The sequence below is a fragment of the Bos grunniens genome, chromosome 20 (genome assembly GCF_055505025.1).
Source record: "Bos grunniens cultivar Pamir isolate PY7600 chromosome 20, Bosgru_T2T1.0, whole genome shotgun sequence".
NCBI classification, from domain to species: domain Eukaryota; kingdom Metazoa; phylum Chordata; class Mammalia; order Artiodactyla; family Bovidae; genus Bos; species Bos grunniens.
This window is the reverse complement of record NC_141184.1, coordinates 67,335,676-67,349,833: the sequence shown is the minus strand read 5'-3', so window position 1 is coordinate 67,349,833 and position 14,158 is coordinate 67,335,676. Positions and strand designations below refer to the sequence as shown.

The window sequence follows — 14,158 nt, the reverse complement described above, 5'->3', positions numbered from 1 at the left end:
CAGGGGAAAAAAGCTGTCTGGGAGCCAGAGACTTGGATTCAAATTTTTGTGTCTGTGCTGCCTAATTGCGGGGTCTCTGATGAGGTCATTTTTACCTCTCTGAGCCTCAGTGCTCTCACGTACAAAATGGAAGAAGGATTCCTACCCAGCAGTTTTGTAGCACAGATCACTGACATCTGTCAGGTACGGAGAAATAGGAGTTTGGTCAGCATTAGCAGTTAGGTGGAGGTCAGATCATGTAGGGCCTTGAAAAGTAACTAATGGACTTGGGCTTCATCCTGAGGGCACTGGGGGAGCGATGATGACTCTCAGCATGTGGTGGTCATACTCGGTGCTGGAGCTGTGGCGGGGGACGTCTTGCTCAGTGTGACAAGACGGGGAGAGGCAAGAGGTAGCGGAGCAGCTGTGAGACCCGAACTCAGGCAGTGGCTGGAGAATGAAGAGGAGGAACAGATTCGAGAGCTGGCCTGGAATTGGCATTCCCTTGGGAGGAGGTGTCCTCTTTCTCCACTCCTGTCAACTAGAGGGTCTGAGAGCCTCCTTGCAGCACTGGTCTCCTGGATTTAACCCTGGACGGGGGGACAAGAGGAGCAGAAGGAGGGAGATCCTGAGAGGGGGGCAAGGTGAAGTCAGGGGACACCTGACTTTTTTCTTCCCCAATTTTTCAAACACTGATTTTTAGCTAGAACAGTCAAAACCTGGCAAAAAATGAAGGAAAACAAATATTTTACTGAGAAATAATCATATCTAATTTTCACTGAACTCTTACTGTATGCCAGGTTCTACCACAGTCATTTTACTCCATACGCTCACCTGGCGGCTCAGACCGTGAAGCGTCTCCCTACAATGTGGGAGACCCGAATTCAATCCCAGGGTTGGGAAGATCTCCTGGAAAAGGAAATGGCAACCCACTCCAGTACTCTTGCCTGGAAAATCCCACGGACGGAGGAGCCTGGTAGGCCACAGTCTATGGGATCGCAAAGAGTTGGACATGACTGAGCGACTTCACTTTCTTTCTTTCTCATATAATCATCATGATTAGCCCATGGAGCAGGTATCATCTGTGATCTCACTCTTAGAGATGAGGAACACAGGAACAGAGAGGTTGAGGATGTTGTCTAAGGTGAGAGAGGACAAGGACCGTGATTCAAGGTCGTCAGACCTCACACCTCCCAAGTGTATAGAGGACAGTAAACCATCTATTGAGACCAGAGCAAAAATAAAAGCAGAAGTCTGGCATGTTCGGTAACAGTGGGGTAGTCACTCTTCCCTACGAATAGTCAGCAACCCTTAGAAAAAATTGTGCAATATGATATAAGTGGGAAAAGCACATTATATGCAGTGTGACTACAAGTACATTTTATAAGTCCATGAACACAAAATACTATTCACAAAAGCAATAAAAAATATAAGGTACCTAGGATAAGCTGTGAAAGCCTTTTAAAGAAAGTTATAAAATTTCATCGGAGAAGGCAATGGCACCCCACTCCAGTACTCATGCCTGGAAAATCCCATGGACAGAGGGGCCTGGTGGGCTGCAGTCCATGGGGTCGCTAGGAGTCAGACACAACTGAGCGACTTCACTTTATTTTTTCACTTTCATGCATTGGAGAAGGAAATGGCAACCCACTCCAGTGTTCTTGCCAAGAGAATCCCAGGGATGGGGGAGCCTGGTGGGCTGCCATCTATGGGGTCGCACAGATTCGGACACGACTGAAGCGACGCAGCAGCAGCAGCAGCAGCATAAAATTTCATTAAATGACCTTAAAGAAAACCTAAATGGAGACACATGCTATGTTGGTGGATAGGAAGGCAGTTTTCCTCAAAATATCCTAACACTATTTCAGGCAAAAACCCAGCTCAGTTTTTCGTATAACTTGGCATGCTGTACCTTCAAAATATACAGAAGAGCAAAGGGCCCAGAGAGGCTAAGACAATCCCAAGCAGATTTCTGGGCAGGGACTTAGCCTCCCAGATATCAAATTAGTAAAGCAACCACAAGTTCAACTGCGTGAAGTTGGTACAGTGATTGGCAAAAAGATTAATGGGACAAAATGAGGGGCCCCTAAAAGGGATCCACACATATTAGAAAGCCTGATTTTGTTAATTATTGCTTTTTAATTTTATTTATTTACTTTTTAGAAAATTTGGATGGCAGATGCCCTAAAGCCCAGAGAGGAAATAAACATTGATTCCACAGATAAATCTGGGAAATTTGGCTATCCAGATGGGGAAAACAATACCCTTAGCACATAAAAGATCAACTCCAGGTGGCCCAAGGCCTTAAATGTGAAAGAAAAACCTTAAAATTCTTAAAAGAATTATTCAGCCATGAAAAATAAGGAAATCCTGCCATTTGTGACATGGATGACCTTTGGGGGCATTATGCTAAGGGAAGTAAGCCAGACAGAGGAGGACAAATGCTATGTGATATCATGTATGTGTGGTATCTGGCGGCAGAGCTGGGGGGGTGGATGGGGCAATGTTGGTCAAAGGATATGAACTTCCAGTTACAGATGAATAAATGCTGAGGATCTAATGTACAACATGGTAACTGTGTTTACGATACTGTATTTTGTCCTTGAAATGTGCTGAGAGTAGATCCTAAATATTCTCATCACACACACACACAGATAGTAACTATGTGAGATGACGGATACATTAACTAACCTTATTGTGGTGATCATTTCACAATATGTGATACATACAGTAAATCATCATGTTGTAGACCTTAAACTTACACAATGTTACTTGTCAGTTATGTCTCAATATAGCTGGGGGCAAAAGACTTAGAAGAAAATATAGAATATCTTTATGATCTCAGGTAGAGACAGATTCTGAATCAACAAAAGACAGAAAGTACAATCATAAAGAAAAAGATTTGAAAGAAAAACATTTAGCTAAATTAAAATAATTTCCTTTCCATCAAAAGACATCAAAAGAGATGAGATGACAAGCCATAAATTTGGAAAAGACATTTGTACTGTATACTCAATAAATATTTAGTATCTAAAAGAGATAAAGTCTTCCAATTCGTAAAACTAAGGCAAACAATTTAATAGGAAAATGGACAAAAGACTTAGATATTTTACATAAGAGGAAATAAATATGACCAAGAAACCCATGGCAAGATACTTAATATTGTTATTACTCATGAAAATGTAAAATAAAACCACATTGAAATATTATTTCACACCCACCAAACTGGCAAAAATGGTAAGTTTCACAATAGTGTGATGAAACGAGAACAATCATCTGTTCTCGATGATGAATATATTGACCCTGCCACAATGGAAAATAATACACATACATATATCTTCAGTTCAGTTCAGTTCAGTTCAGTCACTCAGTTGTGTCTGACTCTTTGCGACCCCATGAATCACAGCATGCCAGGCCTCCCTGTCCATCACCAACTCCCGGAGTTCATCCAGACTCAGTCCATCGAGTCGGTGATGCCATCCAGCCATCTCATCCTCTGTCGTCCCCTTCTCCTCCTGCCCCCAATCCCTCCCAGCATCAGGGTCTTTTCCAATGAGTCAACTCTTCGCATGAGGTGGCCAAAGGATTGGAGTTTCAGCTTCAGCATCAGTCCTTCCAATGAACACCCAGGACTGATCTCCTTTAGGATGGACTGGTTGGATCTCCTTGTAGTCCAAGGGACTCTCAAGAGTCTTCTCCAATACCACATTTCAAAAGCATCAGTTCTTCGGCACTCAGCTTTCTTCACAGTCCAACTCTCACATCCATACATGACCACAGGAAAAACCATAGCCTTGACTAGACAGACCTTTGTTGGCAAAGTAATGTCTCTGCTTTTGAATATGCTACTGAGATTGGTCATAACTTTCCTTCCAAGGAGTACGCATCTTTTAATTTCATGGCTGCAATCACCATCTGCAGTGGTTTTGGAGACCAAAAAAATAAAGTCTGACACTGTTTCCCCATCTATTTCCCATGAAGTGATGGGACCGGATGCCACGATCTTCATTTTCTGAATGTTGAGCTTTAAGCCAGGTTTTTCACTCTCCTCTTTCGCTTTCCTCAAGAGGCTTTTTAGTTCCTCTTCACTTTCTGCCATAAGGGTGGTGTCATCTGCATATCTGAGATTATTGATATTTCTCCCGCCAATCTTGATTCCAGCTTGTGCTTCTTCCAGCCCAGAGTTTCTCATGATGTACTCTGCATAGAAGTTAAATAAACAGGGTGCCAATATACAGCCTTGACGTACTCCTTTTCCTATTTGGAACCAGTCTGTTGTTCCATGTGCAGTTCTAACTGTTGCTTCCTGCCCTGCATATAGTTTACTATCCAATAATTCAATTATCAACTGTATAACTAGAAAAACTCTTGCAAATATGTACCAGGGTATATGTACTAGCGTGGTCATGGCTGTTTTGTTTGTCAAAAATTCTGAAATCACTTTATATGCACATTAGAATGGCTATTACTAAAAGAAGAAAAGAAAGAAAGAACGAGTGTTGATAAGCATGTGGAGAAACTGTCATCCTTATGAGCTGCTGGTAGGAATGTACCACGGTGCAGCCACTGTGGGGAACAGTGTAGCATTTCCTCAAAAATGAAAAGTAGAATTAACACATGATCCAGCAATTCCACATCTGGATATACACCCAAAAGAACTGAAAGCAGGGCCTCCAACAGATATTTGTACACCTGTGTTCATAAACGCATTGTTCTCAGGATCCAAAGGTCAAAACAACCCAAGTGTCCATCAACAAATGAATGGATAAACAAAATGTGGTATATACACACAATGGAATATTATTCAGCCTTAAAAAAAAGGAAGTTCCGACACCTGGTCCAATGTGAGTGAATCTTTAGGACATTATTCTAAGTGAAATAAGCCTGACACAAAAAGACAAAGACTTTATGATTGTACTTACATGAGATATTTAGAGCAGTAAAACCTGATAGAGAGGGAAAGTAAAATGGTGGCTGTGAGACGTGGAGAGCAGAGAATGGAGAGTTACCGTTTAACTGTTACAGATTTCACCTTGGGAAGATGAAAAAAGTTCTTCAGATGGATGGTAGTGATGTTTGCATAACCATGTGAATCGCTTAATGCCATTGAACTCTACACTTAAAAGTGGTTAAAAATGGTAAATTTTATGTTAATATATATTTTATCACAACAAAATATATCTTTAATCATTCCATTTAATAAAATGTTTAAAAGAAAAAAAATCCTGGAAGCTATCCACATGTCCAGCCGCAGGAGAATGGATAAATAACCGGGACTGCGACATACACGTGCAATGCGCCACCACGAAGGGCTGCGAATGAGTAGTTCACACTTGCCCACATCAGTGCGGCTGAATCTCGCAAAGATCATAAATGAAAGAAGCAAGCTGGAAAACAACACACTTCAATTATATCAAGGCAAAAAGCTTTACACTGTATGTTTACACAGCACAAATACAGTAAAACTAAAGACGAGCAAAGGACTGACACAAAATTCAAAATGGCGGCTCCCTCTGAGTGGGCTGGGAGACGGGGGCACGTGGGGGCTTGCTTTAAGCTATTGGTGAAGTTCTATTTCTTAAAACGGGTGATGGATACATGAGTCTTCACTCTGTAATTCTTTAAGTTATACATCTGCATTATATATACTTTGGGTGTATCTATATTACATACATTTTTTAAAACCTGACTGAACAACAGCAAATTACATAGAAAAAAAAAGATGGAAAGAACTCTCAATGTGATGGTATCTCAGGACTGGTACTCTTTTACTTTCTCTTTTTCTCTATTTTTAAAATATTCTTTCACCCTTTCATACTGAAAAGAGCACTAGACCATACTAAGGAAAAAAAAAATGAAGAGAGCTTTTACCTCGGATTTTCTCAGAGAAAAGGGAAATGAGAGAAAAATGGGTGAAAGCTTTGGGCTTTCCCTAATTTTAGTAGTAACAGATGACTTTGGGATTTTGAGGCAAAGAGATAATGAATTTTAACTGTTATCTTGAGGAGGGGAACCATTCCTCCCAAAGCGAACTCCCCCGTCCCTCTTCTCAGGAAACCCCTGCCAGTTTCAAGAGTGGGCAGAGGTTTCAAGAGTGGGCAGAGGGCTCTGATGCCCTTTGGAAACAAGGGACATCACTAAGGAGATGAAGCCTTGGTGGGATTGATTTCAGATCCCCTGAAATCAGGGCATGGATCCCTTTTCAAGAGCATGAAAGACCAGATGAAAGAGAAGAATAAGAGTAACATCACAGAGCTAAGAGAAACATTTGAGCTAGGAGATGGCTTGAGAAAATATGGTCCCATACAGTCGCCACACAATTGTATAGTATGATTGCGTTTGGGCAAATTTACTTCAAGAGATTATGGGTTTCTCTTCCCAGCACTATTATCTTGTGTATCTCCTCTCACATCAGTGAAATCTCAACACGAAGATTCTGTTCACTTAGGATGTGTGAAGATTCTGAAGATTGCCTCAAGATTCTGTTCACTCTCTTGAGGCATTCGTGTACTCCACAAACACTGTTTGGGACCTGGAGGTGCAGGTGAGTGAGACAGTGACCCTCACTTCAAGGACCTAACCCCTGTCAATGAAAAAGTTAATATTCAGTCTAAGAAAGGAACTGAATATTTTATTGGAGCCAATTATAATCTGGGAGATAGTCTTTCAGAACGCTCTAAGGACTGCTCTGCCCATTAGAGGTCAAAACACGGTAATATAAATTTTTGAGACAAAGGTTATATGTCAATGACTCATTACTGATGGTTTACACAATCCAAATCTACGCATACAAAGAGTATTGCGTCATGGATCATCTTGGTCCCAAGCTGAGCCTGAAAAGGACTGTTATCTCCAAAGGACGTCTAGTTAACACAGCTGTACAATACTTACTAACAGGGAGGGAATGGGCCCAAACAGGCAAAGAAAAATTTTATGTTTACATTTTTCTTACCTTGCCATAAAATATGAATTTTATGTCATCACCCTTAAGAAGAGGAAGGCAAATATAGTGGCAATTAAATAGGAGGGGAAATGCTTTGATAACAATAAGTACAAGACATTGAGGGCACACAGGAGAAACAGCTAGCTTAGCCTATGGGCGACAGGAGAGGCGCCCAGGAGGGGATGACCCCTGTACCAAGGTGCACAGGACGAGTTACAGTGAACCAGGCACAGAGGGGCTAAGATGGGGAGCTGGTCTGCCACACGCAGAGCAGACTGCATGGGCAGGGATGAGGAGGAGAGAAACAACGGGCCTGAAGAGAACCCTAAGTACCTTGTTTTTTCTGGAATGTGATACTGTGATTTATAATAAGAAATATATATTTGGTCATTGTCCAGTTTCTGGTGCAGGGCTTCTAAAACCCTAGGAATTTCCTCAGTGATTAAAGTTGTCTTTTAATTTTTTTTAATAAGAATTTTAAAAAATTAATTTTAATTAATTTTTGATTTTTTTAAAGTCTTTGTTGAATTTGTTACAATACTGCTTCTGTTTTAGGCTTTGGTTTTTTTGTTGTGAGGCACTAGCTCCTGATCTGGGATCGAAGCCTGCATTGGAAGGGGAGGTCTTAACCGGTGGACAGCCAGTGAAAAGAAACTGCAAGTGAAAATCGCTCAGTCGTGTCTGATTCTTTGGGACCCCATGGAATATACAATGCAATGGAATTCTCCAGGCTAGCATACTGGAGTGGGAAGCCTATCCCTTCTCCAAGGGATCCTCCCAATCCAGGAACCAAAGCGGGGTCTTCTACATTGCAGGTGGATTCTTTACCAACTGAGCTATCAGGAAAGCTGGACAGCCAGGGAAGCCCCTAAAGTTGTCTTTAGATATTCATAGCAAATTCCTTTCAACCATACCTGGGTTTGTGTTAATGAGGTGGCTTAGAAAGCCTCTAAGATGAAAGCTGTTTGATAGGGGACCCAACTATGTAATTAGAGGGGTGTAACTTAGCTGTCTCCCTGAGCTCCAGGAAGGCGAGAGGGGCTGGAGATTGAGTTCAATTACAAATGGCCAATGATTTAATCCATAGTGCTTATGTAATTAATGAAGCCTCTGTAAGAACTCAAAACGATGAGGTTCAGAGAGTTTCCAGGTTGGTGAACATGTGGAGGTGCTGGCAGAGTGGTTCCTTGGAGAAGGCATGGAAGCCCCTTCCACATACCTCGTCCCAAGTACTTCATCTGACTCTCATCTGTATCCTTTATAATATCCTTTATAATAAACTGGTAAACCGAGAGCCACTCTAGTAAGTTAATTGAACCCAAGAGGGGCTCATGGGAACCTCCCCTTGCTGACCACTCAGAAGCACAGGTGACAACCTGGACTTGAGAATGGAATTGAAGTGGGCAGTGGGCACTTAGCCTGTGGGATTAAATGCTATCTCCAGGTAGACAGTGTCAGAATGGAGCGAACTGCTTGGAGGTGTCAGAAAACACACGCTGGATGGAGAACTGATGACAAGGTGGGGCCTGGCCACAGGGAGCTGGAGAAATGACAAGAAGCCCTCTGTCCAAAAGATCTATTCTTACCCAGTCGAGGGACTTAGACCCAATCCTTTGCGAACTGGGGGGCCATGTAGGTATTTTAACAGGGAATGGAGGTAGTTGATTTGTCTTTTGCATTATGATTAATCTGCCATTAAAATAGATGATATCATAAACCAGGAAACTTAGAGCATAAACCACAAGCAGATTGGGTAAAGGGCAGGTACAATCCAAACGCAGACAAATCCACGTCTGAATCCTGCTCCCCTTCTCACTCGCTGGGGTGAGTCACCTGGCTCTCTGAGCCGTGCTTGATCTTCTGGAATGGGGCTGACGTGAAACACCACCCATGGAAGCCCTGAGCATAGATCTGTATCCGCCTGAAAAGAAACTTCCCAGGTATATTATCAATCCAAAAGTGAAGTGGCAGAAGAATATGTATGAAACAAACACAAGCCAAAATGCAGAGAAAAATGTTAGCAAGATTCACACCAAACTGAAAATAGCGATTCCTTCTAGAGAGGTAGAAGAAAACCAAGACTGGAGTTAGAGATCAAAGGAAGATTTAGCCTTATCTGTAGTTTTCTTTTTTTTTTACATGAAAAATGTATTCCTATACTACTTGTGTATTTAAAAATTAATTTTAAAATAACCTAAAAAAAGTCCTTGACAGTGAGAAGATGTTTGGTCAGCGTTCCCTCCTGCTTGCTCTCACAGTGAGATTTGGGGCCTTTCCAGCCCCATTTCCCAATTCCTACCCTAGGTGAAGGCCAGAAGGCCTGTCATAGTCACTCAACAAATATTTGTAGAAGATCTCTCTGATAAGGTGGTGGGTCTCTTGCAAGTGGGTTAAAGGTCTCCCTTGGTGAACCTGAGACCCCACAGTCTCCCCGAGAGACCACCTGAGGGACTCAATTCCATCCTCAGTGTCCCCACCCTGCCCAGGATACTGCCCTCCCTGTGGCCTTCTGATAGACCCTCGGCTCCATGGGACGCTCCACTCTGCCTCCTCTCTCCTGGCCTCAGAGCTCCTGGCTGGCAAAGTAGAGAGATGCTGGCTTCCATTGCCTTCCCAAAAAAGGCTGGGGTCACCCCTGGCCACCAAAAGGCCCAGTCCACTGAAGAAAACCTTCAGAAGTGAGTGCCCTTGCTGGGGGCTGGGAGGACAAGAGAGACTTCATTTTCCACTGTGAACCCCCTTTCCTGTTTGAATATCTTTTTAAATAGTTACTTTTTAAATTAAATTATCACTGTTTCTTTAAATAATTAATTTGAGAAAACAAAAACATCTCACAAAAACCAATCCTGTTTTGAAAACCCTGACTGAGGCCAGATTAGAGTCTTTGATCAATATAGACTTGAATGGAGTCAGGGCAGAAAAAGCAGTGGTCTTTTGATGACTCTAAGTGTGAATGATGAGTGGGGTGACTCTTCTGGAGTGGAAGCTAGAGTTAATGTCTCCTTCATCCAAAATACCTAAACACTGGGCTTCCCTGGTGATCCACTGGTGAAGACTATATGCTTCCATAACAGGGGTCTGGGTTCAATCCCTGGTTGGGGAACTAAGATCCCAGATACCATGGAGCACAGCCGAAAAAAAAAAAAAAAAAAACAACAACAACCCACTGACTAGAGCTCAGTGAGGATTTCTTTCATTTATACTTATGTATTTATTTTATTTTATTTTTTAGGATTTCTTGAATTTAACTCACATAGGAAACCACGTCTCGGGTCTGCTAAAAATGTACTTGCTCTGGAAAGAAGGAGAAAAATGAGAGGATAGAATGAATTCACAGAGCAAGGAGAGGGCTTGGTTGTCCTTCAGATCTCTTCACTTCACCGATACAGCCATGAGACTGGAGGGGCGGATGGGATTTGGTATCCAGCTAAACCCAGATCCAAGGCAGGGGGAGTTCACATATGACCACTGGATAAACACTCACCTCCTCAACTATCCCATGAAGTGAGCATTCTCTCCATTTTGCAGAGCAGGAAACGGAGATCATGGTGGGAAATTAGACAGCCCCAAGGTGACTCCAGGGACAATGGAGCCTGGTGGGCTGCCGTCTATGGGGTCGCACAGAATCAGACATGACTGAAGCGACTTAGCAGCAGCAGCAGCAGCAGCAAGGTGACTCAGACAGGTATCAACTGAACTAGGCTTGGGATTCTGACCTCTGACTTCAAAGCTTTCCCTTCCATCTTTGACCTCACCTCTCATCATGCAGCTCTTGGGGTTCCAGTGAGCCTGATTTTCATCTGATTTTTCTCCATTTGCAGGCACCTTGGAATACATGAACCTTGCCAGAGGCACATTATTATTGGGCTTCCCTATATTTACCACTATTTTGGGGGTGCTATACACTCCTGTGTGAGGGGAATTTCGGCCTTGTGCTCTAGCAAATTATCAGCTTGAGTGATGAGTGAACAACTGGAGATCCACGATTTACAGATGAAGAGGCTGAAGCTCAGAGAACTGAAGGGATTTACTTCAGTTACATGGGAGTTGCACCCAGAGCCTTCCAGGGTTTCCTTTTCTGTTTCCTCCTCAGAGTCAAGGTTGGCTTAACACCCAGCCCGCCACCAGCCCACCATGAGGAAACACAGCTCCGCCCTCAGCCAGGAGAACAGCCCCATCTGCTCCCTGGGTGTCCCACACACCATGACACATACTCATGCCCGGGCCACACAAAGGCCTCCCCAAGGTCCCCAGGTTCAGCCAAGGGGCAGGGATGGAGGGAGGAGCCATGGGGGATGAAGCCGCTGGGAAGCCCCAAACCACACCACCGACTGCGGAGGAAAGGGTCCAGGTGACCTCCAGGCCAGAAAGAGATGAGGAAGATGCCCAGGTGATGCCGAGTCACCAAGCCAGCAGAGCTGACTGCTGCTGGCAGAAAGGAGCACCGAGTTGAGTGGGACCTCAGCCTGGTGAGCTTCTCAGGTCTTGAAAAACATGGGTGAAATGCCACAGCAGAGGCAGCCAGATATGCCCTGTCTAAAACTTGGCAGATGGCTGATGGGGGGCGTGCTTGCGTTCTCCTTTGATTTTCACGAGAAGGGGTTTCCCTCAACAATTGTGGGGTCCCCTCACCTACTGTGTGGGGAGATGGGTGAATTCTGATTGGCAAGTTGTCACCTGAGGTCTGTGACTATACTGTCCAGCTCTTTGGGAAGGAGGCTGCGCACAGGGAACCGCGTTCTGCTCTGCCTTATCCCAGATCACCCCAGGGAGGCCTGACCTTTTCCTGCCCTTCCTGTGCCTGCCTGGGTCTGTATGCCACATTCAGAGATTCACTGTCAGGAAGCCCCCATGCAGATAGCAGTCCCATTTGTTCCAAGCACAGCTGGGAAAGAGAGGACATATACTGGGCTCCCACAAAGCCTTAAATCAAAATATTGTGACGCAACCCCGCTTTATATACTTCAGGGCCCCTAACTGTCTGTAGAAGAAAGTTCACGCTTTGAACACATCTCTCAAAGCCCTTCACAACTCAGTCCCCACCCACTTACTCTCCAGCTTGACGTAACCCACGGCCACAGCCTTGCCGCCTGCTCTCCCAGCACCATGCTTTTGTGTCCTTCCCAGGATGTATCCAGCCCCCAAGATGACCCCCACCTCCTGGTATTACACCCTTGTGAGATTCCCTCCCTTTGAGTGGAGGCTGGACTTACGAATAAAAGAAGGTGGAAATGACAGCATGCACTTTGGAGAGACTTCATAGAAGGTTGACTCTCTCACTTGGCAGGGAGAAGCCATGTCATGACCAGTGTTAAGGACAGGTCCACGTGGGGAGGGCTAAACTCTCCTCCAACAGCCCCGTGGATGAGCCTGGATCCACCCGCTCCAGTCGTCTTGAGACTGCAGCCTTGGCCAACAGCTTGACTGCAGCTTCATCATGGATCCTGAGCTAGAACCACCCGGGTAGCTGCTCCTGGATTCCTGACCATCAGAAACTGCAAGGCAATAAATTGATGTTTAAGTTTGGGATAATTTGTTACACAGAAATAGATAACTCACTCAATCTGCTTTTCTTCCTAAAATCTACTTATTCTTCAAGGTCTCCGCTCAGATTCTTCTTCTTCCTCGAAGCTTCTCCTAACTCCCCGTAGAAGATACCGGACAATTTTTCCTCCCAACATCCTCTCCTTCTTTGGCAATGCCGCCCTGACTTTCTTTCTTTTTAAAGGCCTTGCTCTGGGATCTTAGTTCCCCGACAAAGGATTAAATCTCAGCAGTGAAAGTACTGAGTCCTAACCACTGGACCACCAGGGAATTCCCACCCCTGACCTTTCTTTAGGAAACCACACTTCTTCCATCTGAATCTGTGTGTGTTGAATAAGGCTGATTCCACTCCAGGCTCGAGGGTGGGCATTCAGTCTAGGCTTGGCCTATCCCTGCTCCTGAGCCCACTATTCTGGTCTGCCACCAACGAGAACCCCTGAGGGTCAGCCCAGGAGCCTTTGCCTGAGGCAGCAGGAAAGAGCTTGCCTTCAGCTGCTGGAGTTGCAGAGCTGGAAAAACAGCCTGGAGCTCCAGGCAAGCATTTTGCCAGCACAAAAGGAAAGCCTCTCTGGAGACAAAGTCAGAATTTAAAAGATAAGCCTATGGGACTTCCCTGGTGGTCCAGTGGTTAAGACCCTGCACATCCAAGGCAGATCCCACATGTCTTACGGCACAGCAAAAGAAAAAAAAAAATTTTAAAAGGTGGGCCTAGGGATGGGGAGAGAGATTCCTAATGCAATTATTGAAGTGCCTGAAACCAAATCTACGTCTGGACTTATCTTTCTTCTTTCTTTCTTTTTTTTTCTCTTTGTTTCTCTCTCTCTGGCCCGAGGCAGGATATGTTAATTTGAGATGATCTCAGCCACCTTGAACTGAAAGTGTTGAGACCAATTTATGTCCATGCGTAGAATTAGGAACGCTGTACCAGCCTCCTAGAACCTCTGGTGCTGCCCCTAACACAGCACTTAGCATGAAACTGTACCTGCACAGGAGTTGGGGCCCCTGAGCTCGAGTCTTTATCATAGCAGCACACTTCTGCTTACCTACTCCTTGCTTCCTAAACACAGGGACGTGTCGTGCTTCTTTCTGCAGCCAGAGGACCTGTCGTAGAGAGGTGTCCACTGAATAACTTAAAATGGATGAGTGAATGAATGACAGTCTTTTAGCTGGCCAGGAGACTTTCCAGAGCAAGAAAGGAGAATTTGTTCAGAAGCCTGTTATGAGGCCCAAGTTACCCTCAACACCTCTTCAAGCTGACAAAGGACTATTATTTCTTAAGCTCTTCATCCAGGCCACAGTTGAACCAGCCACACCCCTAGAACACAAACCAGGCTCCTATTACAGAAAAACAAATCTGACTTGGGCATTTCCCTGCCTCAAACAACTTTCCGTGATGTGTTTGGCAAGAGGGGGTAGAGACCAGTGAGCATTTGGAGCCAGGGAACTTTCTACATTATAGAATGTTCATGTGTTTATCAATTGATTCATTCAGCAAGCATTTAATTAACACCTGCTATATGCCTGGCCCTGTACATGTTACTTCATTTTTACAGCAAGCTTTTAGGGCCATGTATTTGTTACCTGTTGCTGCCTAACAAATTGTCCCAAACTTAGTCGCTTAGAACAACAAACTTCTCATTTCATGGGATCCAGATGCAGCTCAGCCGAATGCCTCTGGGTCAAGGTCTTCTG

The 14,158-nt window shown here is 44.3% G+C and overlaps 1 long non-coding RNA gene across 1 annotated transcript; it reads right to left on the bottom strand.

The window, feature by feature from the left end:
• Positions 1-3,035: 3,035 nt before the first annotated feature.
• Positions 3,036-14,048, bottom strand: LOC147350585 (uncharacterized). The gene is made up of 3 exons (XR_015148990.1): positions 13,510-14,048; positions 12,136-12,417; positions 3,036-4,179 (listed from the first exon to the last, which is right to left on the bottom strand). It is a non-coding gene; the product is annotated as an uncharacterized LOC147350585 (long non-coding RNA).
• Between the last annotated feature and the right edge of the window lie 110 nt (positions 14,049-14,158).